This window comes from Hesperophylax consimilis, chromosome 3 (assembly GCF_061612785.1).
Source record: "Hesperophylax consimilis isolate HC1 chromosome 3, BYU_Hcon_1.0, whole genome shotgun sequence".
Classification (NCBI taxonomy): Eukaryota; Metazoa; Arthropoda; class Insecta; order Trichoptera; family Limnephilidae; genus Hesperophylax; species Hesperophylax consimilis.
In genome coordinates, this window is record NC_142838.1 from 27,767,266 (window position 1) to 27,793,826 (window position 26,561).

Sequence of the window (26,561 nt, forward strand, 5' to 3'; positions counted from 1 at the left end):
GTTATTAGTTATTACTCTATAAGATTGTTGAGGTATTCATAAAAAATCATTACATACTTATACTGTCGTAATCGTTCGTGGTAATGATATGAATATTACATTAACTTTGGCGGCAGCTCGATGGCATTCAAAAAAGAAAACTCGAAACTTGGGATTTAATATTATTTCTCCTGCCGATTAAAATACAATAGTATATTGTTACTGCGGCGAGCTGGATCCAGAGGTCACCCCTAGCATTTATTAATTAATATTTATTATATTATCGTGTCTGATGTCATAGGAGAATAATCGTGCGGATTAAACAGGGTATACTTATGGCCCGATCATCTGGTTCTCGATTCTCAGTAATTAAAACACGATGTGAAAAAGCTTGCTAGTACATATTGCGTTTTATTTTCATACTAACAAGTTTAATGCTTAGTTAAATATTCATGTTTCTTTAGAAATTAGCGGTGGAGAAGTTATTGAATGATGTAGATTGAGTGTAAACTGTATGAGATCGGGCATCTTGTATTTTGTATGATCTGAGTGATTATCATGTTTACGCTAAGTGTAATGTGGCGATTCACGCAATAGGCAAGTTAGTGTGATTGTACCTACGATTGTCCGAACATAAATCAATGGCAATGAATCATTCGCTTGACCATACAAGGATGTTTACGAAAATGGCGACATGGCAAATCAATTATGTTTTTTTCGTGGTGTAACACCGTTTTATCTCTCACATCTGTCTCCCGCCTGAATCCTAATGGAGGTAATATTCGGATTTATCGGAGCTTGATCCTTCTCCACCTGCTTTGTATTCCTGAAGTGCCGCCTTCCGCCTACTACCTACTTCATCTGTCAGTACTATCTGCTGCCTCCATATCATCACCATGACGAGGCTCCAATCCTAGGCCAACTGGTCCACTGACCACTGGCACTGAGCAGCCGACCGCTAATCATTGATTATAGACCACCTTCCACCTTTTTATGCAATATCGCTGATAAAGTGCGTAAACATCGCTAGCAGGTATGACAAAAACCGATTATACAAACATCGACAGAATTGAAGATGTTTACATTTTTTTTTTTAAAACAATATCTTTATTTTAAAACATTATTTGTTAATTCGGGCCTCACTTGGTGCTTTACCGTGCTGAGGCCCCTATTCCATTCCCAGTTGCGACCGTTACCTTTTTATTTTTCTGTGTCTTGTTCTGTTTCATGTTCCGTTTAGTATTAGTATTATCTTAATTCTTCAATGATATATTATCAAGAGGCACGGTTGTGTATCTGTGTACATTGTGTTTTATAGGTTAGTTTTGAAATGCAGTTTTATTATTTCTATAATATTTATCTAATCTAAATATCTCCTGTTTTGTTTTCCAAATCTTTTTTAATAGTGTTTTCTGTTCCTTTATTTTTTTGAATCGATAGTGAGGTTGAATTCAATAAAATGAGAAGCATTTTGGGAATGTTTGAATTTGGTTAAAAAATATATTAGTTAAGCAGCTAGTGGCTTATAGAAATGAATACAAATTACAACTAAAACATGATCTAAGGCTTATGCAACCATCAAACCCATAAAATACGAAATTAAAAATCCAATCATTATTATGATTATTCTACAAATTTATGCTCCCAATGATTAATTCTTAGCAATTGAAGTAATCTTCTAAAGCTATGCAATTTTTCACCACCTATTTCTAATGGTACCTATAATTTTTAAAACAAACCTGAGAAGAATGGATTTCCCAAAAGTAAAATAAAAAAGTATTTGCTAATAAAAAAAAAAATTGTGCATTATGCTATCAATTACACATTGTACGTAAATGTACATAATAATAATAAATTGTGTATGATGTTATCAATTAAATATTGTACGTTAATGTACATAATAAATAATCCATGATCTTATCAATTACATATTGAACGTAAATTTACTCAATTATCAAAAATATTGTTTTCTTATTTTATGTTTCGGATTTGCTTGTATTTAAATCTTCTTTTAATCAATGACCTCAGCAACAAAGTTGTATTCAAAAGACACAACATATAAAAATATATGAGTAGGTACACACTTGATAAAATATATGAGTAGGTACACACTTGATAAAATATATGAGTAGGTACACACTTGATAAAATATATGAGTAGGTACACACTTGATAAAATATATGAGTAGGTACACACTTGATAAAATGCTCTTTTTTAACGATAATATTATTTATAAAGATAATATTCCAATATTTTAACGAAAGCTGGCGATAATAATTCAACACATATAGACAACAAATATTATTTCCATTATCACCTGAAATCATATATATTTTCAATTTTATCTTACGAAAAAAATCAATCCTTAAAAACAAAGATATTACTACACTACATTCACGGAGAAAAATGAGTTCCTATTGCTAATGAAATCTCTTCAAATTATTGGTAATCCGGTTAAAGACGGGATGGCAGGCCGTTTCCTGATAAACTCTTAGTAATTTTGTAATAATACGTAAGCACGTGGTCTCATGCACATTCACACGCGTTTGTCTTGATAATATATAATGACGAAATTCGAAAATGAATTAATGAACTCGTTTACGACATTGTGACAATCAGGGCCGGCCCTATGAGGGCGCAATTGGAGCAGTCCGCTCCGGGAGCCGAATTGGTAAGGCGCAAAGCTGATAATACCCAACAGTCCTATAATACCTAACAGATAACACATCGCACATGAGATTATTTTTCAAGAAAACCGTGCCATACAGAAATACAAAGTATCCGAATATTATTGATTACGGTGATCACCCATCTAGACTGGTTTTGACAAGTGGCGTAAAAAATTTACTCGCATCAGACGCCGTTTGGCTTAGGGCCGACCCTGGTGACATTACATTAGTATTGAACTAAAAGCTTATCTAGAAATCTATAAATTCATTAATTAAGGCCCTGCAATCCCATTTTAACTGGATTACGAATATTTTGAAGAGATTCCTAAATTTTTTTTTTTTTTTTCAGTAATTTTTCTTTGTGTAATATATTTATAATTACTTCATATTATCAATACTACAAAATTTTAATAATATGTAAATGAAAATCTCACCTATTATATCATTATCTCTATTTGTTACAAAAAAGAAGATAATAAAACATTTATTATTATTATTACTGTCCATACTAAATGATGATGAATTTTAAATTTGTAGTATATTTCGTATATTTTAATAACAACAAAACAATTGTTTTATTATAAAAACTATAAACAATTGTTTACTTTCATTTTCACTTCCTTAACCCTAGAAACCAAACCTTCGTCGATTCAACGATTACGCGACACAAAATATGCTGTCCTTTTTTAACGCATGCGCGGTTGATCGTGTCGTTCCTTGCCAACTCAGTGCTCGTACAACTCTTACGGGGAGTGGCCGTGTTGGGCGGGTAAGTGCAGTATTTTTTGATATATTACACGCATAGTCGTCGTTTCAACGAATGGTTAGGGTGACTGTGACTTTTTGTTTGACTGGTGGTTTGTGTGACTTTTTGGTATATTGTTATTGTCGTTTTTTTTTGCAGTTTTTTCGCTATGGCTTCGCAAAAATCGCTGTCTGTTGCAAATATTCAACGTTAATTGATGGAAGAGGACACAAATTCATCAGATGAGTCATCTGTCAGTGAACAAGAAGACAATGTGGAGGTTGATGATGTGGTTAGTGATGTTCAAGATGACCCATCGGACAATGAGGATGACCGATTGGAGGCACAATCACCATCTGTTCTATCGGAAGAGAACTCAGGCAATCAATCGAGTATCTTGACCTTGACACAAAGTAATATCCGCAGTCGAAATCGTCACGTTTGGTCTACGAAAAAAGGGCGTATTTCGTGCAGAGTAGCAGCAGTAAATATCGTACGTGTTGCCAGGGGACCAACTCGTCCTGTAAAAGGTATGGTTGAGCCGCTGTTATTATTTGAGCAATTTATGGCTAATGAGATATTAGAAGAAATTGTAAAATGGACCAATTCGGAGATTGAGATAAAAAAAGAAACATATGGACAAATAACATCTACGCAGAATGATACTTGTAAAGAAGAAGTCCAAGCACTCATCGGTATTCTAGTATTAACTGCAGCTTTGAAAGACAATCACCTGAACCTCGATGAAATATTCAACACAGAGTATTCTGGTAAAAGATATGTGTCGTGTATGATCAAAGAAAGATGTGACTTCCTTTTGCGATTTCTTCGATTCGATGATAAAATATTGCGGTTGCAACGACAACGTGATGATCCATTTACGCCTATAAGAGATATATGAGAGAAGCTCATAGGTCAATGCCGAAAAAACTACGAGCCAGGAACCAATGTTACCACCGATGAGCAGCTGCTGGCGTTTCGAGGCAGATGTAAATTTCGGATGTATATTCCAAATAAACCCGCCAAGTATGGCCTCAAGTTGGAAATGATGTGTGACAGCGGCACAAGATACACGATCGACGGTTTGCCATATCTTGGGAAAGGAACTGATACGGGAGGCTTGCCTTTAGGAGAATACTTCGTAAAAGAACTTACTCGCAGTATACATGGTACGAACAGGAACATTACCATGGATAATTGGTTTACATCTATACCACTAGCGAAACAGTTACTTCAGCAGCCATATAAGTTGATAATAGTGGGTACACTGCGGGCTAATAAAAAAGAAATTCCTGAAGAAATGAAGAACAGTCGATCCAGAAACGTCGATACATCTATGTTTGGTTACGATGGCCCTCTCACGCTCCTTTCTTACAAGCCTAAACTATCAAAAATGGTTTACCTGCTATCTTCCTGTGATGAGGAAGACAGCAGAAGACGGTGAACCCCGAAACCACGAATGGTTGAATTTTATAATAGCACGAAAGGTGGGGTAGATACATTTGATCAAATGTGAGCGGTAATGTCATGCAGCAGAAAAACTAATCGGTGGCCAATGTGCATTTTTTATGGCATGCTGAATATAACATGTATAAACAGTTACATAATTTATTGTCATAATGCCTCCAAATTGGGGCAACATGTAATGAATCGTCGTGATTTTATGAAAAAATTGCATTCACAACTTGTAACACCTTGGCTCCAAATACGACTGCAAATTCGTACAATGCCAACACACATAAAAAGTAAAATACAAGATATATTACGTGTCAGCATTGAAATTCAAGATCAAAGTGGTCAGTCTACCTCCAGAAATGACCCTGGATCGACAGAGACTGCCAATTTGCGAAAAAGAAAAGTTTGTGGATTATGTCCGTATAAAAAAAGGCGTATGACGAAGAATTATTGCTCAAAGTGCAGCACTGCAATTTGTGGTGAACATAAAATTGATTTTTGCACTAGTTGCGCTTCAAAAAACTAGTTTTATTTTTTATTTTTTCACACGAGGGATCGTGATCTTTTTAATTATTTTTGCCAGAGAAAAGAGGCTGTTTTTATTTTTATTTCTTTATTATTAATTTTCTAAGTATGATCTCACTTCTAGTTTTATAAATACCTAGTGCCTTACTAAAAAATTTAAAAAACAAATATATTTTCCAATTAAATTTAAATAAATAGTTTTATTTATCAATAACCTTTGTTTCATATTTTTTGAAAATATATATTTTTTTAAATAAGTATTAAATAGATAAAATACTGTTCGACCGATTCGTCGATTCGACGAATGGTTAGGTTTATTAGGGTACACACATTGATGTATTGTACTAGATTAGCCCTGTCTAGTAAAATTCATTTTAAAAATGACCCCACATAGCGTACGTCACAAATATGGAGATGAACTTAATAACCCGACTCAGTTTAAACTCCTTGTACAAGAGTTCAAACTCGTAAGCGAAACCACGGAGAATTTGCTGTCAGAGGTGTTGTAATATGGACATAAAGCCAAAAAGAAACCAACACTTACAGCAAATTTTATGTGCTGAATAAGGGCTGAATCAGGAAAAGAATTGATAAAAAACACAAAATGATTTTAATTTATTTTATTTGTGTTTTTGAATTCTATACAGGTCCTATAGAACCAAAAACGTTTACATTTTTATTTTTGTGCAAAGGTTTTTTTTTAATTACCATAGTATTTATATAGAAATAATATATCATTAAAAGAAAGCAATCACATTGTGACTTGACATCATTTTATTTTATTTGGTTTTATGCCCAGACGGACTTTTGCATGCACTTTCAAACAGAATATATCTAGTAAGCTATCAAAAATTATACAAAATAATTAAAGCTGATGAATATAAAATAATATTAGTAAAACTTTTAACAGTAACGTAAAAATTATAGAGACTAGAACAACACTACGTATCATTAAATAATTATACTACAATTATTAAATTAAAATTTATTTTATCTTACATGATTACAATACATACTTATTTATTTATTTACGCCCGTTAAATAGGATTTTACGTATTATTTACCGCATTCACGCACATCTGTTGTTGCAATTCTGGTAAAGGAACAACCGGCTTTTCGATTACAGAAGAAGTTTCAGCAGGATTGAGAACCAGTCCTGTTCGAGAAGAAACAATGACGGCATCTCTTTTCGCAGGACCTGTGCCCATGGTGGACAGCGACTGTCCGATATCAGCCTGAAAACAACGACATTATCAATTAAAACCTGATCAATCCATAATAAACTTGCTTAAGTTTTCACACAAAAATCAAACAAAATAATTACCGGAAAAACAGGCAAAGCTTTGCAGTCTACACGTCGGAGGCCGCTTGCAGTTAGATAAATATGTTTGGCGTGAAAATTATTAGAGCAAATGCGGTTTCCTGCTGATGGTACCCAGTTATTGTCACATAATGAGTCCGGATTGCTTCTAACCATTTCTCCATTTTTTCCGGTTTGTGGGGAAACCTAAGCGAAAATACAAAAATAATATATGAATTTATTAAATGACGCTCATTTAATAAATTCATATATTTCTATATCACTTCTATCAATTCTTCTGCAAAAAATCGAAAAGGCGAAGCAGATATTACCCGAAAGGCAATGACGACTTAATACAACCCTGATTAGCAAAATGCACGGACCAAATAATTCACATACACTTGAGTTGTCGCGCGTGTCAACGCTAGACGACTAATACATCAATAATTATCACGCGTTAGTTGCGTGATATTCGTATGCTCACCACGTGATAATAATTAACATGAATCACCCTATTGGTGGAATCACTTGGGGGTGTGTTATGCATGTGACGTCACAAATTTGGCGGAAATAAATCTAATCTCGTTGAATTTTTCACATTTATTAATACGCTGGCCTCAAACTATCTTTAAAGTACTTGTATTTTTTTATATTCAGATAGCTGATTACATTTTCTAAATTAAAGTCCGCGATAAATACAGTCTAAAATATTTGGAACTGGGTTATTTTTGTGATTGAAAAAATGAACTTGCCCAGTACAGCTGACGAGCAAAATAGCTTATTCTAGACCAACAAAAGGTAAAACGCAATTCACAGTGCCCATTTCGAAATTGCGACACAATGCGTGGGCCTTTTCATAAATGTGCACGTGAACCAAACCAAAATTGTGTTGGGGTTATTTTTCAATGGATATAACGTGTCTAGTCTAATTTAGTCTATGGGTACACACGAACGTTAGGTGTCTAGGGTTAATAAAAGTTAATCTTGATGTTTCACATCTGCCGGGCGTCCTTTGATAATATTCAATTTCTTCCTACTACCATTATCATCAGCTGAAAATGATGCTGTACAATAACAGAGAACTTTGTTAGCAGAGGATTTAACCTGCGACGCAATGTAGGGAACTCGATTCTCTGGACCACTCGTACACATGTGTAACATAAATAATACTTAAGCGCAACATATACACACGGATAAGAGACATGTTAAAGGAGCAGAATATTTTGACGGTGAAGCAAACTGTGTATTTGAATGTACTTATTTTTATACATAAAATTAACTTAGGGATGATGTCTAAGGAACTAACTTATAATTAACTACTTTAATCTAAGTAAGAATCGTGGCTCCCTTATCAGGCACAAGAGCTCCTCTTTTCTGATAAGGTATACATGACCAATTATGAATCTTAATATTATATTTTGCAAAATATGTATGTATTAATGTAACCCATATGATGTATATTAAAATAATAAAAAAAAAAATAAATAAAAAAAAAAAAATAAAAAAAATAATAAAAAAAAAAACTGAAAAGAAAAATAAATTACAATAACGAGATACACGGACACGGGACGAGAAATTCTAAGCAAATTAGATTGCCAACAAGAAAAAAAACAAGCACCCAAAAATCTCTGATGTTCCAGGCCGTTCAACTCTATAACAAAATCCCGAAGGAAATTGCTGTGATAGAAAATATTAATAAGTTCAAAAATGAATTAAGAAAATATGTCTATCTCAATTATTAATGTTTCTTTTTTTTGTGACTTTAGTGAAATATTTAAAGAAAGATTATGTTTGCCAAACAATGTACATGTTTATATGTTTATAAAACTATTAGCACACACGAAGATGTGAGCTAACTTAAGATTAATAAATAAAATAAATAAATAAATAAATTAGGTATAAATGTATGTAAATGCCTTGCTATTTAAACAGTGTATGCAGTTTGCATTGTGCATGGTCGTTAAACGTTTCATTTTACAATTTTTACTTACTTACATATGCACAGAAGGATGCAAGTTTAATAGTAAAGTATATAATAGCTTGTAAACTACGGTTTTACACATGTGAGAGAATAATTGTTTTGTCGCTAGTGGTAGATACTCTACGTCAGGGGTCTCCAAACTTTTCAGCCGGAGGGCCACATTGACTACTCCAGTGAGTTCAGAGGGCCAAAACCGTTTTAAATTCTAGACACCCATATTTTCTGTCCTGGGGAGGGGGGGGTAGACAATAGAATTTTCAGGGATGAAAATATAGCTTTAGATAACGTAGCTTTGAAGATAATTTTTGATACTCGTTTCTCAGACCTTGATATCATTGCGAATCAAATAAAGTCTTTTCAAAAAAATCCTCTCGATATATTCGCGCGATACTTGTGGACGCAATGTATTGGTGCCAAGTACCTCGCCAACGAGCATATTTATTTATTCGCACGAAAAAATTCGCGGAGTTTTCGCCCCTTCTGAGCAAGGTCTTAGCCATTAGCTGTCGCGGGTCCTCGATGATACTGGTCATAAGATGTCGCGGGCCGGATGGAAGACACTGGCGGGCCGGACACGGCCCGCGGGCCGTAGTTTGGAGACCCCTGCTCTACGTGTCAAATCAAGCCATTCATATTCAGATAGTTGCTTGAAATGTCTTTAGTTGTAGTTGGCGACCATATCTTAAAAGTCAGGTAGGTACTTCTTGATCTTCTTCTTCTGTATCACCTTCCCCACCCCACTCCCTTTAGCCTAACAACCTACTCCAATAATTGGCGATGCGATAGTCACACTGGTTTCAAGCAGTCGGGACTCTTGTGCCGTGGTCACATTAAAACAATATAACATAAAGAGCGGTTCTAAAACGCAACACAGAAATATAGCGGTTTAATTAAACTAAAAAAATTAAAAGTCAAACAATATTACAATCTCACATTACGTCTTTAAAAGCCGAAGTACCCTTGGCAGCAAAACATAAAAAAAACTTGTATGTCCTTTATATTTAGTAGGTACGTCTCTATACTATATATATGACTCATCTTCTATTAGTATTGAATAACAATCGTTTGCGTCTGCCTGATCGAACACGCAAATATGGAAGTTTTTTTATTGTTTGCTGATTTCCGAAATAACTATGTAGATACCTAAATCATTTTCGTCAAAGTCGAAGCTAGGATGTTGTAGGCATTTACATCATTCCTTAAAGATTTACTCACGAGCAAAAACATCATAATATTATGCGATCTTTCCATGTTCGCGATGAACCGTTTTAACATAGTTCCTGATGTCAAACTGTAGCCTTGATTGTGATTAATGATTAAATAAACTTTTAAAATAATTATTGTAATATCTGAGTTTAAAAAAAGATTGTTGGATATAAATACACATTGTATCGGTAAGCAACTTATTTTCTCATTTATCTTTGGTCATAGAACTGATCGGAGAATGTTTTAAAGCAGAAATCGCACATTAAAAAAACCGTATGGACAACAGATGAAAACAAAAAATATTTTTGTTAGTTTTTCTTACGACCTGTAAATATTGTAAAATTTCATTTTTTTTGTTGTCAATTTTAAAACACCGACCGGCGCAAATATAAAAAAGGTTTAGCGTTTTACCTAGGTAGGTGGGTACCTACACAATACAAATAAAATATTTCTAGGTTTATAATATTATTATGTTCATCATTAATATTACATTTTCACTGTCCTCGCTAATCGCATAACACAATTCAAGAAAAAAAAGTTTTACATAAAACACATAATTCAAATATTTTTCGATTCCATAAACATTTCAACTCGTAGGTGATTTGTTATTTTATTTTTTATTTATTACTTAAAAAGTAGCTTAAATTTTTTAGTAGAGAAACCTATTATACCTTTTAAAAATATTCATTACACACGTATTACCTTTTAAACGAATGGTCGACGAACTGACTATGATTTTGGTACGGACATAGTTTTATACCATGCAGTTAACGCAGTTATTATACTAAAGTCAACAGAAATTATTTAAATAATTTTCCACCCCATTTGAAGAATAAGATTTCCTTCTAGAAAATTTGTGTAATATTTAAAATAGCAACGAATTTCAAATAAGCATCATTGGCTTTTTCCTTATACCTCACAATCCTTCTTCACCATTCTATAACACCACAACACAAGACAGGCCTACGTGTCTGGAGATGTCAACAACACGCACCAGATTATGCAAATACACACAGAATTAGAATAATTGCAGTCTCCATTAATAGACGTGCAATTCACATTCTGTTGGGGTAGCTTCTGGGAAGCTCTCTACCGGTTTTCCTGTTCAGAGGGCGAGGGTAGGTGGAGGGAAGGGGAGGATAAACCCAACCTACCCCTTGCTCCTTCTTTCCTCCACCCCAATTGCCTCCAATCAACCACCTTCTGACGACGTGTGATTGTTGCCAGGTACCCGATAATGCGTTTAGAAATCACTTGAGACTACTTGTTGCCTACTCGTGCATTAATTAGCAATAAAAAATAAACATTCCCCCCATTAAAAATACAAGTCATGCGCTATAAAGTGTTTAAATTAAGATTTGACATGTAACGAAGGTGAAATTTTGTGCAATAAACCTTGTGAGCTGAAGGAAACTTGGGAGGTGTACAAACTTATCCTGTTCGGAATAATGCGTCGTAATAATTAAACGTTGGCATAGTCACACGTACGCATTAATAAAATGATAACCCTTCAAAAGTTCTAGAATCTCGGAGCCAGTAGAAATATAGTAAAGCTACATTAAGCAGTAAAGCTTTACTGAACAGTGTTTGACGGAGAGGGAGTAGAAAGCGTAGATTGATAAAACTTGTTATTTGTAGCTGGTCGCTAGTTTATGTATATTATTGTATTATATTGTCAGTACGAAGAATTCTTCATTCTTACAATGTGCACAATAACACCTGTTGTTGTAATTATGAAAAATTAAATTTAATTTTGTAAAAATGCTCATTGTAGAACAATCACCTATAAATTCACCGATATCTGCCAATGTCACTTAAGCTTATTTTGTTTTATTTGTTACATTTGAAAGGTATCCGTTTAAGGCGATGCACTACGTAGTAATGCAAAATCATGTGTTTTTGGTTTGAAAATTTGGTCGCCTAGAAATGTTTCAGATGCTTTAATTAAATACTGCGAGTAGAATACATATTGGCCTTTAAAATAATTAAAGTATTTTTATAAGCCCAGAAAAAAATAATGTATAAGGCCAATGAAAACTGCTTTAATGTTCAAAATCTCTTCTTACGAACCCATTTTCGGTTAAGATTTTATTGTATAATGTGGCAAATTAAGTTATTTATAAAATGAATCGAAAAAAATGAAATATTTATGCCTGGACATCCACAAAATAAAATAAAATGCACTTTTTGGCCATGTTTTTTTCTTGCATAAATCAAAACAGGCGGATAGTGTTAAGCGGGAATTTAAACCTTATCGCCATCTACGTAAGGGGTGTTATTGATGGCGGCTTGATTTAAAATATTACACGACGTAGTGCAACGCCTTAACGCCGATACTATGTGGATTCAAGGAACCTTTCAACTGTAAAAAAACGGCGTTGAATGGATATTTGATGACAAAGTTACATTTGAATTTTTGCGGAACAACTGGGCATTAGAATTTGTGATCACTTGACAAGTGTTACAATGTTGACCCGCCGTCAATGGATTCAAGATATGAAATTGTTACTGGAATGCAGCACCTACTATCATTAGCCAAGTCACATACCAGATTTAGTAAATATTCGTTACCTTGTTATTAAAAGGCCATTTTAATGCAGTAAGATCATCGGTAAGATCTTAATTTAATCCCATTGCCTTTGTCAACTTGTGTGGAGATGTATTGTCCGTGCTGATTACTATGTATTAGTCGGTCTTTGACAGGAAAGGACACGACAAGGAGAAGAGGAAGTGCAGATATGTATATTCTTAATTCAAACCCATTTTAATTTTATGTTTCGCCTTAGAACACGTCCACAAGTGAACCTACAAATAAAGCAAAGGACAAACTAATACCAATTTCAGCAGTAGGTGCATGGGTCATGTGAAATATTCCTCCGTACTCCTGCGTAGTGTGTGAATTTATTAAAGTTCAATAAACTTTTAATTTTCAAAATTAGAACTGTAATCATATTAGACAGTGATTAAGGATTTAATTTGAATACATTAAAATTATAATAAAATATATGTTTGATGTGTAATTCTTTGGTTAACATTTTTGACATCTTAATCTTTGACAGATCTTAATCAAAATCATTATTTACCTTCAAAGTTTACTAACGGTGTTCATGGAAATTAGATCCGTGTTGTAAAACCATGTATGGTCGTGTGAGAATCATGCGGATATTCGCAAATAATGCAATGCTGACGTAAGCATAGTGAGTAAGATTAAGAAAGGGATGCTTAGATGATTTGGACATGTAGAGCAAATGAACGAAGAAAGGAGTATAAGGAGTTGTAAGGAGTGTAGAAGAAGTCGGGAGGCCCGAGGAAGATATGGCACTTGGTATACTTGAGTCGGGCCATGTCAAGAGTCAGAATAACAAAAGAGTATGAAAGTGAATGAAGTAAGGAGTGTAGAAGAAGTCGGGAGGCCTGAGGAAGACATGGCACTTGGTATACTTGAGTCGGGCCATGTCAAGAGTCAGAATAACAAAAGAGTATGAAAGTGAATGAAGTAAGGAGTGTAGAAGAAGTCGGGAGGCCTGAGGAAGACATGGCACTTGGTATACTTGAGTCGGGCCATGTCAAGAGTCAGAATAACAAAAGAGTATGAAAGTGAATGAAGTAAGGAGTGTAGAAGAAGTCGGGAGGCCTGAGGAAGACATGGCACTTGGTATACTTGAGTCGGGCCATGTCAAGAGTCAGAATAACAAAAGAGTATGAAAGTGAATGAAGTAAGGAGTGTAGAAGAAGTCGGGAGGCCTGAGGAAGACATGGCACTTGGTATACTTGAGTCGGGCCATGTCAAGAGTCAGAATAACAAAAGAGTATGAAAGTGAATGAAGTAAGGAGTGTATGCCAAGATCGTGTTGTTTGCGACCCCTGCAGAGAAACGGCGTGACAGTTAGTTTATTCAAATAGTATTTTTGATTCCGAAGCAAATATTTTATAAGCACTTTCAGCTTCACAATTTATACAATCTACAATTTGTCATAACATTCTGTATGCGCTACCCCGTTTGCGCTAGTATAACCATAACATCACAATAATGTAACAATATTTAATATTTATACGACTTAATATTTCTGTTCAAAATTATAAAAGAAAGCCCAGATTTAATTAACCTCATTGAATTTCAGAGACCTACGAGAGCTACTCTTTCCAAAATCAGTTAATAATTTTAACAATACCAGGACTGAGCATTACAAACACACGCTTGTACCTAGATTACATACAGTTAGTGATAGATAAGCAGATGAGGCGGATCTATTTAACTGTCTGGAATGTAGGTACAAGAAGGCTATTCTATCGTATCTTTTCAATCAATATTAATGTAACCTACAAGTATTGTATGCATATCTTACATTCATACCCTCCTAGAGTTTCTGTTACACCGTTGATATTAAATAAATAAATATTACCTACATAGACATAATACCGTGTGACTAAATAATTGAACCTTACGGTTCCCCTAAATTATGGTCGACCGCAGATCGGATAGTTCCATGAACACGGAACTATCCGATTTGCGGTTGAAATTTTCGACGTGAAAATAAATTAAAACATAAAAATAGAACGAAATGAAGTCAGTTGGGAAACCCATAAGTCCATTACTTATTCCAGCCAAGTTTGCAGAGACTCGGCCGCGGGGCTCGGAGGCGAGTGGCGGGTGCCCGTGATCACTGATCAGCTACCGCCATCAGTCAGTGTCAGGGGAGGTAGACACCACGGGGCCTGGTATGGACTGTAGACAATAGACACCAGAGCCTGTGCCTGTGCACTTGTCACATGCCACTGAATGCTGCTAGCCACTGGCTCCTGAACTAACTTTTATTACGATTCACGGCGGATCGTACAAGAGAGTCAGTCATTCATTAATTTCCTCGATTTGAATGAGGAGCAGCCGCGGGATTTATAACCCGACTTTTCCTTATTTATGGACGATGCCGACGGCCTTTCCCTGGATAATACATACTAACTGTCATACTAAAAAAACGTGGTGAAAATTTTATTCGATTCGTAAACGACCGCGTATGTGAAAACCTTTCCAATTGAAACGCAAAATAGAAACTGACATAAAATAGTTCATAGAAAGTTACATAAAATATATACATTGATTATCCAGTCAAAGGGGGGTCGTTTATCTGTTGTATAAACTTGACATAATATTAATTTCTCATCGAATTTCGGAATTTTTCCAAGGTATTTTTAATGTTCTTTGTTTTTTTTTTCATTATAAAGTTGTCGTAAAATAAACTAGATTAACCATTAATAAATTACCTTTTAGTTTTTTTGTACTTGAAATATACTTTAATGTTGCAATATTTGAGTTTTTTTATTGAAACATTGACAAATTTCAAACAATTAACAAACAGCTTTTTATTTAAGGATTTTGCAAAGATTTTATCTCGCTCATACAATCAAAACTGATTAAAAATTATAATAATAATTCCCAGACAATAACCAAAAAAATAAGGAATTTTAGATCCATTTTGTAATCAATATCAGATTGTTTTGACTCTGTATTTACCTACACCGGTGTAAGGCATTTATATTATTAAACAATATCACTTTCATTGAAGTTTTATTACATAAAAAATAATAAGTCCGAATTAACCACATTTTTCCGATAAGATGAAACTTTATTATTCACCATGACATTTTGATGGATTAAAACTAACGAAAAATTACACAAATAATAGAATATAATAGTGAATTGGTAATTAAAATAGAAATTATTATTAAAAACAAGCTTTTAATCACAAACGCCAAATCCACAGTCTTTCGAGGGCAAACTTACGTGCATGGTGTGCAAGCGTAAAAGTACTGCATGCGCATAAGTCTGAAAATGCAATGTTACGAGACATTATTTATAGTAATAATTCTAAATAGAAAGTGTGCAGTCTTTGTATAATGTGTGATAAAAACACTGTTCAACGGTTGTGAGGCGATTTTTTTATTAGTAAGTCTATTGATTAATAAATAACTTAGTTTCATTCAATTAGTTATTATTGTATTTTATTTTAAATACGTAATTTTGTATTTAAAAAAAAAACAACATAATAATTGGTGTTTTTATTAAGTTCCTCTAACCAGTGCAGTCGTGAAGCATGATGAGCACACTGAGTTAGTGCCCAGGGGCGCACGATTTTAAGTCTCAATTGTCTTAATGTGAGAGATCTCTCGCTATTCTAGCTACCGCCATAGAATAAAGAAGATCACAAGAAATGCAAAGTTGGCATGTTTTGTAATCCAAAAAAACACCATTGAAGTGACCCACCGCTGTCCCACCCCGGTATAGGTGACTTATGGTCACCCCTTCGGAGTTCTCGCAAGAATCTAATTTTTTTTAATAAACGGCTCTACAATATATAAAAGTGAAGTTAGACCTTCAATGTCCCCGCATACAGTGTTAGGAAGCGGTATGCAAGCGCTTACAGATAAGTAACTACAGTAGGTGTTATGATCAAATAATACTTCTGAACTAAAAACAAATAACTAATAAGGCATAGAAAAAAAACAGGACATTATTACAAAACATGGAATTTGCAATCATTTGACGGGATTAGAAAAGAAAAAAGAGAGCATAAATTACAGATATGTCAGCAACCTAAAAAATAAAAAAGGAGAAGAGAAGTATATAATAGTAGAAAACAAAGAAAGTATCGTGTGGTCGCTGAATTCAGAAGAGCTGTAAGCATAAAGAGAAAACAAAAGGAAGGTGGTTCAAAGCCTCGCAACTGGCTGTCCTGAGGATAGATTGGTGGTGGTTGGGAAGACAAATGCAGGTCTAAATACCGCGCCCCTAAGCCAAACTCGTGGTGGTGCCCAGAAGAGAGTAAATGGGATGATAGGGATTAACCCTAAAGACCCTAGGGGAGAAAAGCGTCAGGAGGTCGGAGGCAGGGCGGAAGGTGCTCAGGTCCGCACAGACTTCCCTCTGACCCACAACCACCCTCAGAGGTGGCACAGATGTCTGGCAGAGTCCCAAAATTATTGGAGCTTCAGTGAGCGTATGCGGGGACTAGGTCCGTGATCCAACCCCTTATGGGGACAAACAAAAAGAAATCAAAAAAAATATAAACAACACAAAATAAACAAACAACGGAGTTCAGTTCAAGCCTGAAATACATTAATGAAATTAAAAGGAAAGACTAAAGTCAAAAATACGTATGTGGTTATTATAAGAATAATAAATTAATAATCATAGTAAACAATATGAGGTCAGTAGGATTGACAAATCATGATAAATTAACTGGAAAACAAGGTATACAAAAATAATGAAAAGAAAAAAAAGAGAAAAGCAAATCATGTAGCTATTCCTGAAAATAAAATACATGGACAAAATGATTAACAGTAAATCACATGAAAAATCCTGAAAACAAGACAAATGAAAATAAATAAAAAAAGAAGTAGTTCCTAAAAAGAAGAAATATGTGAAATTAGCCAGAGCCATAATCGGTCATTCTAACTTGAATGTTAATGGCAGCCAGTTGAGCAGGACAGTCCCTATCACCTGTAGGATGATCTGCAGGTTTCTTAAAGCGGGTACATGTTGCACAGACAGCGGGAAGTGCCTTCTTGGGGCAATCTTCATAAGTGTGTCCCAGTGCGGCGCAGTGGCGACAGGTTTCTTTTTCCTGTGAGCAGGACTTACTGATGTGACCGTACTGTTGGCACTTGAAGCATCTAGTGGCTCCTGTGTAATCGCGAGTGCGACAGGCATTCCATCCAAGAAAGCACAATCCGCTGTCTATTAGAACTTTACGAGCATCAGGGTGGCATGTCACCACCATGTTCATAGTAGATGTATCACGTTTGCCGAAAAGCGAAACCCGCCGCATGGTTCGAAGATGATCCTCTAAAGTAAGAGAAGTCTGACCGGATAAGTTATTCGCGTACACCTCAGAAAAGAGCTCCTGGTCTGCAGCTAAATCGCCCTTTGGCACGTTGTAAATAACAATCTTTGGTAGGCGGCCCAAAGGATTAATCATCTTAAAACCGCCAGCAGCGAGTTTCGCCTCAGCTTTTTTAATGTTGTCCAGTCCTTTCTTATCTTTGGCTTGGAAAGCCATTCCTGCACCCTTAATCTTTCTTGAACGAACAATCTGAAAGTCATCTGTTTTGGGATTTAGGATTTTCTCCAATTTTTTGAGAGTGTCCTCCGAGGTTTTGCCTTCTGGAACTACAGGGTAGAAAAGGACAGTCAAAGGTTTAGGCGGGATAGGACGCTCAAGGCCATGTACAATGATTTTCTTTTCTCTCAATTCTTCTGATTTTCTCAAAAAAACACCAGATCGAACTTAACTTTCAAGAGAGGAGAAGCTGGACCAGCAATGGTCGTACCCCACTGAAGTAGCTGACAGCGACGCCCAGAGGAGCCTCGACGATGTGATGGGTCCCAGACCTGAATTTAAAAAAAAGGAAGATGATAATTTATTTTAATGAAAATAATTTTCGTCTTACCAAATTATTGAGTTGTTTTCTTTGGTTTAAGATTCAAATCGTCTGCCATTTTTTGTCCCCAATATTGATTAATGCTCTCATGTAGATTTTTGATTCATTGCGATAAGAAGGGGCACGTTTGAATGTACCGTGAACCACAAACAATAAAACATATTCAAATGATGTGCCAAAGTATCATTTTATGAATAATGTATCGGAGCAATAAAATCACGGTCGTTTTCTCAACTGAATAAAATTATGAGAGGCCAATAGAAAATATAGCAGCCTCTCGCGAATAGAAATTAAACATTCGTCCGTGTGCGTGGCTGAAAACTGCCGTTAAATAATATGTTACTTTGGAATTATCGTTGTTTTATAAAATCATAGATGTCGTTTTAATAAGGCATTTGTGTACGTATAAGGCATGTACTCAAAAGCGAAGGCCTCCAATACGCCATTGAAAAAAATACAGTGTGTGGCAAGCCTACGCACGACGGAAGTGAAACTTTTAGTATTCTTCTCTCTCTCTTTTCATTTCATATTATTATTATTCAGAATGCTGTACATTATAGTTTTAAAAAGCATACATTTATTTATAGGCGTGTTGTTAACAAATGAACGCTTAACTAGATTCCTAATATTGACATATTTATAAGTAGCATGTGATAAAAAAAATTAAAGTTTTAAAAATATGGGATTTGAACCCGGGTCCTGCATAGCGAGTGTCGAACGCTCTGCCTCTAGACCGCGAGGAGAGGAATCTCGCGCGACGAGAACCGCGTATACAACGTGTACTCCTCAATTGACTTGTCCCGCGCTTATTTTTATAACGGAGTTTGTATATGATATTATATTACGATACAAAATTCGCTTCCTTCAATCGATCGTTTCAAACAGAATTAGAAGGTTCAATCGCAAAAATTCTAAAAATAAATTACTCAATAAAAAAATATAAATGTGCATTTTTGACAACAATCATGTAGATATCTTCTTATATATATACCTGACAAAGTCGCAGCACGAGAGCATTTTATCACTTTTCCTCGTATTAAAAAAATCACAAAAAGAAAAAAAAAATAGTTATAGCGGGGATCGAACCTCGGTTCTTCACGACGACAATCGGGCGCTCTGCCTCTAGACCGCGAAGCTGAGTTTGGAGAGTGACCTAAACTAGGTATATAATATTAGCTAGGCTCCTATAGCGAAATGATCACGGTTTTTCGTGACGGTCATGAGTCGGTTTTACTCCGGTCCTCGAAAATGCATAACGCGCGTAAAGAAGTTTCACTTCAAAAATCCTTCAATTTGACAAAATGCCTTATTTCATTCACTAGCTATCCCAAACATGTAGTGTACATTCTTCATTAACCAGCTCACATCTAATTGGTTGAATACAGTGATGACCTCAGTCTCTGTTGTCCACCTAGCGCAGGGGTGTTCTTCCAACGTATTCTCTTTTTGTTATCTTCTTCGACAAAAGATCTAGCTAATAATAAAAAAAAAAACTCATAAGAAAAGCCAGCGCCTTATGGCTTTACATTTTATTGTTAGTTTATCGAGCCCGTTCGCTCTTTAGACAAGCTTGCCTAAAAACACGTAAAAAAACAAAATAATAGCTGCTTTTAAATGAACGGAGATGGATTTGAAGGTAGGAAAACGGAGTTTTCTCAGATATTCACGATATCACAACTCTGAAGTTGACATTTCAAAAGAGAAGCAACAGAGAGCGCCATTGATTAATGTTTTTGTAGTGATAGCAATATTTAATCTTTGAGGACATGCATTCGTAGATGAAACTGAATCTTTTTAGGTATTTTCTGTTTCACATTAGATAAAATAATGTATTACTGTTGCTATGGTAGGGTGATTTTTCCAATTTCGAAAAAAAAAATCGATATGATATCTACGGGCACGGTAACAAATGTTGATAAACTAACGTCGACGGTTTGTCGTATCGGTTCTGCTTAGTTGTCGATAATAGGTCTCGTTGGACTTTGTAGGCATATACAGCAATAAAATGGTTAACAAAGCATCCTTATAATTACGTAATCAAAAAAAACTACTCTTCAACTAAGTAACTATGTGAACTTCCCATCGCATTTGATAACAATAAATTGTATGTCAAGAACAAGCACAGAAAGCTTACAAAAAGGGAGTTAATCTCACGATCCTATAATATCGGAGGCTACCGGCACTCTTTGATGTTTGCAGTATGATTTCAGCGTTAGTATGTGCAGGAGCGAGCTTTACGTGCTGTTGTATTTACATTCAGAAGACAAATGACTGCTGTGGGCTACTTTGATATTGGGAATCAAAATGGGTATCTTCTAATTGCTATTTCAGGACATGATTCAATTCTTTCATTAAAATCACGATTGCCCCCAGTCGAAATCTCTTTCTCGGAACTTCGCGCGTGCTCTCAATGCTGACACCGGGCCTGGTAACAAGGTACAGGGTGAATGCACGGAGAAAACTTACCGATATGAAATACCGTTAATTTATTAAAAATCTGGTCAAATTATTTGTTTTCTTGTTATCATGAAACTGCGGGCTTATAACGAATGAATTGAAAGAATTCCTAAAAAGTATCAGTCAAAAGCAAATGTTTTGTGAGGACGGCGGAACACGTGTTCATACAAATACTGATATTGATACTGACATACTTGTAGTGTTTAGCATTCTGTTATGATATCTATTAGGAAAATAACACGTGTTATCGATATATTCTGAACGATTAAAATTTTATCAGGAAGCTCGCATGCTGTCACTTTTTTAACAGGAACAATATAATTATTGATCCTATTAAATTATAATTGTCAATAGTTTTTATGGTGGAATCGCCTTAAATAATGAATTAGATATGGATGTAAATATATTATCGTAATATCCGTTGTTGATGACCTAGAAATGTCAAATGCATATGTACAATGGCTTAGATTAGGTATGTGCTATTAAGGAGATAAAACAATAAAAGTTTGTGTGCCAGGTCAATTTTTTCTTACTTCGGTTGAAATTTATTTTCAAATAGGTATCGAAATATTTGAACAGATATTGAATTTACCTAGGAGTTAAATATTACTATAGTAACTATCTTATTAAGCATTATTTCCTCCAAGATAACAACCAATTAAATGAACGTTCGCAGCGATAGATGTGGATTATTCCATTACCAAACTGATTTCTAGCTTAATTTTAGTAAATTGTATTTATTCACTGTCTTCTTCTTCGTCTGCTGAAGGTTTGTTATCACCAAGAAACACTTCATCCTGCAGGCTGCTGTCCGGAATAACTCAGAGGAACTACACTCATAACAGTCAAGCAATTATCGAAATTTCTTCCATTTCCGCAGTAGTTAAGAATTTGGTTGCTCACATCAATTTTTTTGAATAAATATGTCTCTTTCATTACGTCTTTAAGACTCCGCATTCGGAATATGTCTCTTTCATTACGTCTTCAAGACTCCGCATTCCGAATATGTCTCTTTCATTACGTCTTCAAGACTCCGCATTCCGAATATGTCTCTTTCATTACGTCTTCAAGACTCCGCATTCCGAATATCTGCCGAAATATAGCATACTGCCCTTAAACGCTTTACGTTTTTAAGCTCTTCAAAAAAATATGTTATTTTTGAAGATAATCTACGTAGGTTTAACGAGATGAATATTAAATTATATGAAATTCCCCGATAGAAAAAAAATCATTAAGTACGTTCCGAAAATTAAAAAAAAGTGTTTCTTAATTCACATTGTTTTTTTAAAAATGCTGTTGAGAGATTTTTGTTCCATTTTAAACAAGTCATGATTTAATTAATGTTTTTGTAATATTAGCGTGCTGCCTCATCCGTACGCATTTACACATTCACATCATCTTCTTATTCTTTTTTGACGTTTAGTAGCCCCAAGTTTTTAGCATCAATTAAAATCACCCTGTTTATTTCATTCCTATTTTGGGAGTGATTATCAAGTAACTTTCAAAAAATTCTATGTCAATGTAACAATAATATCAGGATTGAGTATTTTAGATTCACTTCTTGTACCTACATATATTGCGTGCAATCGACAATACAAACGTAGAGGTGGCTGATGATAACAAGACTACTATAATATCATATCTAAAATTTAATAATTTTTAAAAAATTTTCTATATTTAGTAAGAGCGTTTAGATGTGACGATGTTTAAAATTTTTTTAAGACTAATTTATTAAGAAAGTGTGCAAATACTGTAAAACTAACATCATTTTCAGAATCAGTTTTTATTGCTTATTTCTTATATTTTGTTTAAAGAATTTTAATTTGTTTTCCGCGCTTATTTTGGAAAATTTGTGCTAATGCGATTCTTGTGGTCTTTTGTATCAAACATTTTCGTCAAGGTCTAAATTCTTACTTGCACAGATAATCAACTTCGTTGGCTTTTCTGGCCTGGTGCCTTCTTTCCTGAAATGCCGACATCAGTTTCCTTTCAAATCGGTACATATATGTATAAGTACACAAATGAATTAAGAATAAAGTTTGACTTTCTTAAACCACTTTAATCAAAACTGGAAAACGTTTTTTTAAGGAAAGAAACGTTCACGTGTTAAGAATAACCCGAAAAATTTAAAAATCTCCTAGAACCATCGTTATAAGGTGAAGATAATGCTTATGCAATGATGGCGAACTTGGTCAGGTCGCCTGGTTGGAAACCCGACCCATTTGTCAACTCTGCCACCGACCAATAATAATTTAATATAACACGTTATTAGTATTATAAGTCACAAAGGTTTTGAAACCATTAATATTGCGGACTCTTTCCTATACTGCATCTTCCATTTTTTTTAAAACAAAACTTAAGTACCATGTTTTAATTAAAAAAAAATTATATTCCATTATATCATGGTAGATTAGGCAAGATTATTTTGTATTCCATTATATCATGGTAGATTGGGCAAAATTATTTTATATTCCATTATACATGGTAGATTGTGCAAGATTTTTTTATATTACATTATATCATGGTAGATTGGGCAAGAATTTTTAATATTACATTACATCATGGTAGATTGAATTTTAACTCAAATCCAAATTTAAGTTTTGGATGAAAAAGGCCCACTGCCGTTCCTCTTAATATATGGATTGTTAAAGAAAGAAAGATTTTATTTATGGGTGCTCAGATGACAGGGAAAATTAAATGAAAATATAATTATTTCGTAAAAATTATAATTATCTGGTAAACATAATAAAAAATAAACAGTTGCAAAAAAAAAATTAAAAATAGTTTTTAAATGTATGATTCATTTTGTACCTATTGTTTGTTTTCAAAAATTGAAAGATTTGAAAACTCACTGGCACACAAAAAACTTCACAAAAGTTTCGATAATTGTGTTCTGTGTTAAATTCGGCAAAACTAGGGAAAATTTTTTTAAATGATTTAATAATTTATTATTTAAAAAATCTATTGTCAAAATCCAATTTTTTTCTGCAACAATCTGCAGTCTGGTGATGTTTTGAATTGTTGTAATTGTATATTAAGGTTCGAAATTTGGCTAAGGAAGATGGAATTTTCTCAAATTTTAAAAGAGCGACACCTGTTTTCCAAATAGTAAAAGCTTATTAAAAAGTGCCTGTTGTCTACGAGATTAGTGTTTGTTTCTATGATTTCCGTAGGGCGAGACGCGACACTACGCCACCTGTGACAATATTGAGAAAACATTATTGCCAAATCAATAGTTTTGAGAAGGTACCTACTAACAAACAATCATTTAATAAAGAAGACTCCGTGGAGGAATTTTATGATTCTGTTCGATAAATCTGGAAGTGCGGGTTTGAATCTCGGAGAGCACAAGTAAACTTTATTAAATGAGTATGTATTATTTTACATTTTATTAAATTAAAATATTTATAAATGTATTTAGCCTTGCTTAGTTACCAGATCCGAAGAGAAATGTCTTTCCCAACCTCCCTATTTCCCTTTCCTTCTCCTTCCCTTCACCTTCTTCTACAGCATTTAATGCTGATTAAAATTGATTAGCTAAAATAATTTCAAACGAAAAAATATCATATCTTAATGCAGATAAAGGTTATTTGTTTCTTAAATGTGAATATTTTACATTATGCATCGTTGCAAGAATCATTCCTGTATAACTGTGGTGTGCAACAAGCGGCCCGCGTGCACAAAATCTCTATTACAAAATACGAAAGGGTTTCGCAAATCGTCCGCCTAAAGTTGCAAGAATTTTTTAATGTTCTCTAAATAGTTTTGTTCTTGATAAAATACGGTTTTAAAAAATATTAATATATTGAAGACACTACCAAATGTAAATTTAACTATGTGAAGCTGTGTGTACTACAATGCCCTTGCGACCCATGAGAGAAGGAAAATGGATAAATTGTCCCTCATTTTAAGAAGGTTGATAAAACTGCGGAAGAGGGTTTTTAATTAAATGTTGAAGGATGAAAAATTTAAAAGTATATTATCAATACCAAATACCAATAACACTTAACATTATTTATTTCTCAAAAAACGATATTAAAATTAAGTGCAGGTACCATGTACTTGACAAAAGATTTTCGTAACGTTTTCAATCTTGACTATTATATTTATATACTCGACTTCATCATCTTTTCCACTGTGACAACCATAGCACTAACTATTCATATCACTCCCCACTAGCGCGATTTCAGCGAACTGTCAATACATATACCTTTTCAATATATTTAAAACCTCTCCATCCTACATCAAAGCAAAAATAATTAGTTTATGCAACTGATATGTTTTTGTATTATGTTTGCAAAATAAAACTGACAAGTGTCTGTATTGTGTTTGTATTTATATTATCACAAGTATTTACTATACTCATATGTATTTACTGAAAAGTTATTTCTGTATGATATTTGTAAATTTTTGACATGTATTGTGTTTGTAAAATGACAAGTATTTAATGTACTGATATGATATTTCTGTATGTTTTGTAAATTTTCGACATGTATGTTTGTAAAAGCCATATAATTTAATAATTTAAATACATGTAGGATTACGAAAGATTTTTTAAATATTTATATTGAGGGATCAGTAGGATTTATAGGTGAAATAAGAAGTGCTACCGAGCCGAACCCTCTGATATGAAAATATCTGGAGTCGGTGAATTATTATCCCATTTGATTTCTGGTTATTTGACGTGTTGTTCTTGTATTGTTTTGTTTTTATTATGCTTAAATAATGCACTTGTATAATGTGGATTGACTAGATGATCATTTGTGGAAAAGTGTGTGGAAGGGTTTAGTTTTTCCTGTGGGGAAGATTTAACTCAGACATAAAGTCGGAAAAATTAAAAAAATTATTATGTTGCGTGGCTAATAAAAAAACAAAATTGAAAATAAAATAAAATTGAGGTATGTTAAAGTACCTACTCATCAAAATATAAAAGAACCTACCTACTCTAAAGACAACACATAATATTTCTATCCTGATAAGCGTAAAGAGAAAAAGTCAAAAGCAAAAACTTTTCAGGAGAGCGATTTCAAATTCATAAACTTTGAGTACTTCCATTGGGTAAGAAGTGCTTATTTAAAAAATATATTTTTGAGATTTTTAATTTTGATCCAACATGAAGATGGTGTCCCAGAGATTTAAAAAATGAAAACATCAAAAATATATATTTTTTTGATTTTTTCTCTTTATACCTAGCATGATAGATTTGACCAATAACTTTTTCGGCAAAAATGAAAAACATTAACTAGTGTTGAAAATAGATATAATAACTATAATCATGTGTGCTTAGCGTTTTCCTAGTATTTAACCATCTCGAGTTCTTGAGGAGGTCTGAATGTCACGAAAATCGACAGCACTCAAAAGATTATTCAAATACGGACGGATAAAATTCTTCCAGCGAATATGATTACTTAATTATTCCATATGAATAGCATATTAATTCATTAATATGCTATTAATATGCTTTTAAAAAATGTTTTCAAACTGTATTCATTGTTGACAATCACACTCTACCTCCTACCTACATATCGGATGCTGCAAGTCAGATGGTGTGAAGTGTGTAGGGCGCTCTTTATGAGTAAGCCGTAAGCTCCAATATAATTAATATCATTTTATTCGTTTATTTTCATAAATTTACTAATGCACCTACCAGTAGGTGGAGTCAGTTAAGGGACTTCTCAAATAATCCAACTAACAGTAATATACGCATTCGTATGACGTGTTTGACGCTTAGCATATATTTTTTGAAATTCTCTAGCCAACTCCCCACCCCCTCGGATACGAAAATATCGCAACACCTCACCTCAT

At 34.1% G+C, this 26,561-nt stretch overlaps 1 pseudogene; it reads left to right on the forward strand.

Annotated features, from left to right (window-relative positions):
* The first annotated feature begins 3,562 nt into the window (after positions 1 to 3,562).
* On the forward strand, positions 3,563 to 4,167 carry LOC149425210 (uncharacterized; annotated as a pseudogene).
* Positions 4,168 to 26,561: the final 22,394 nt, after the last annotated feature.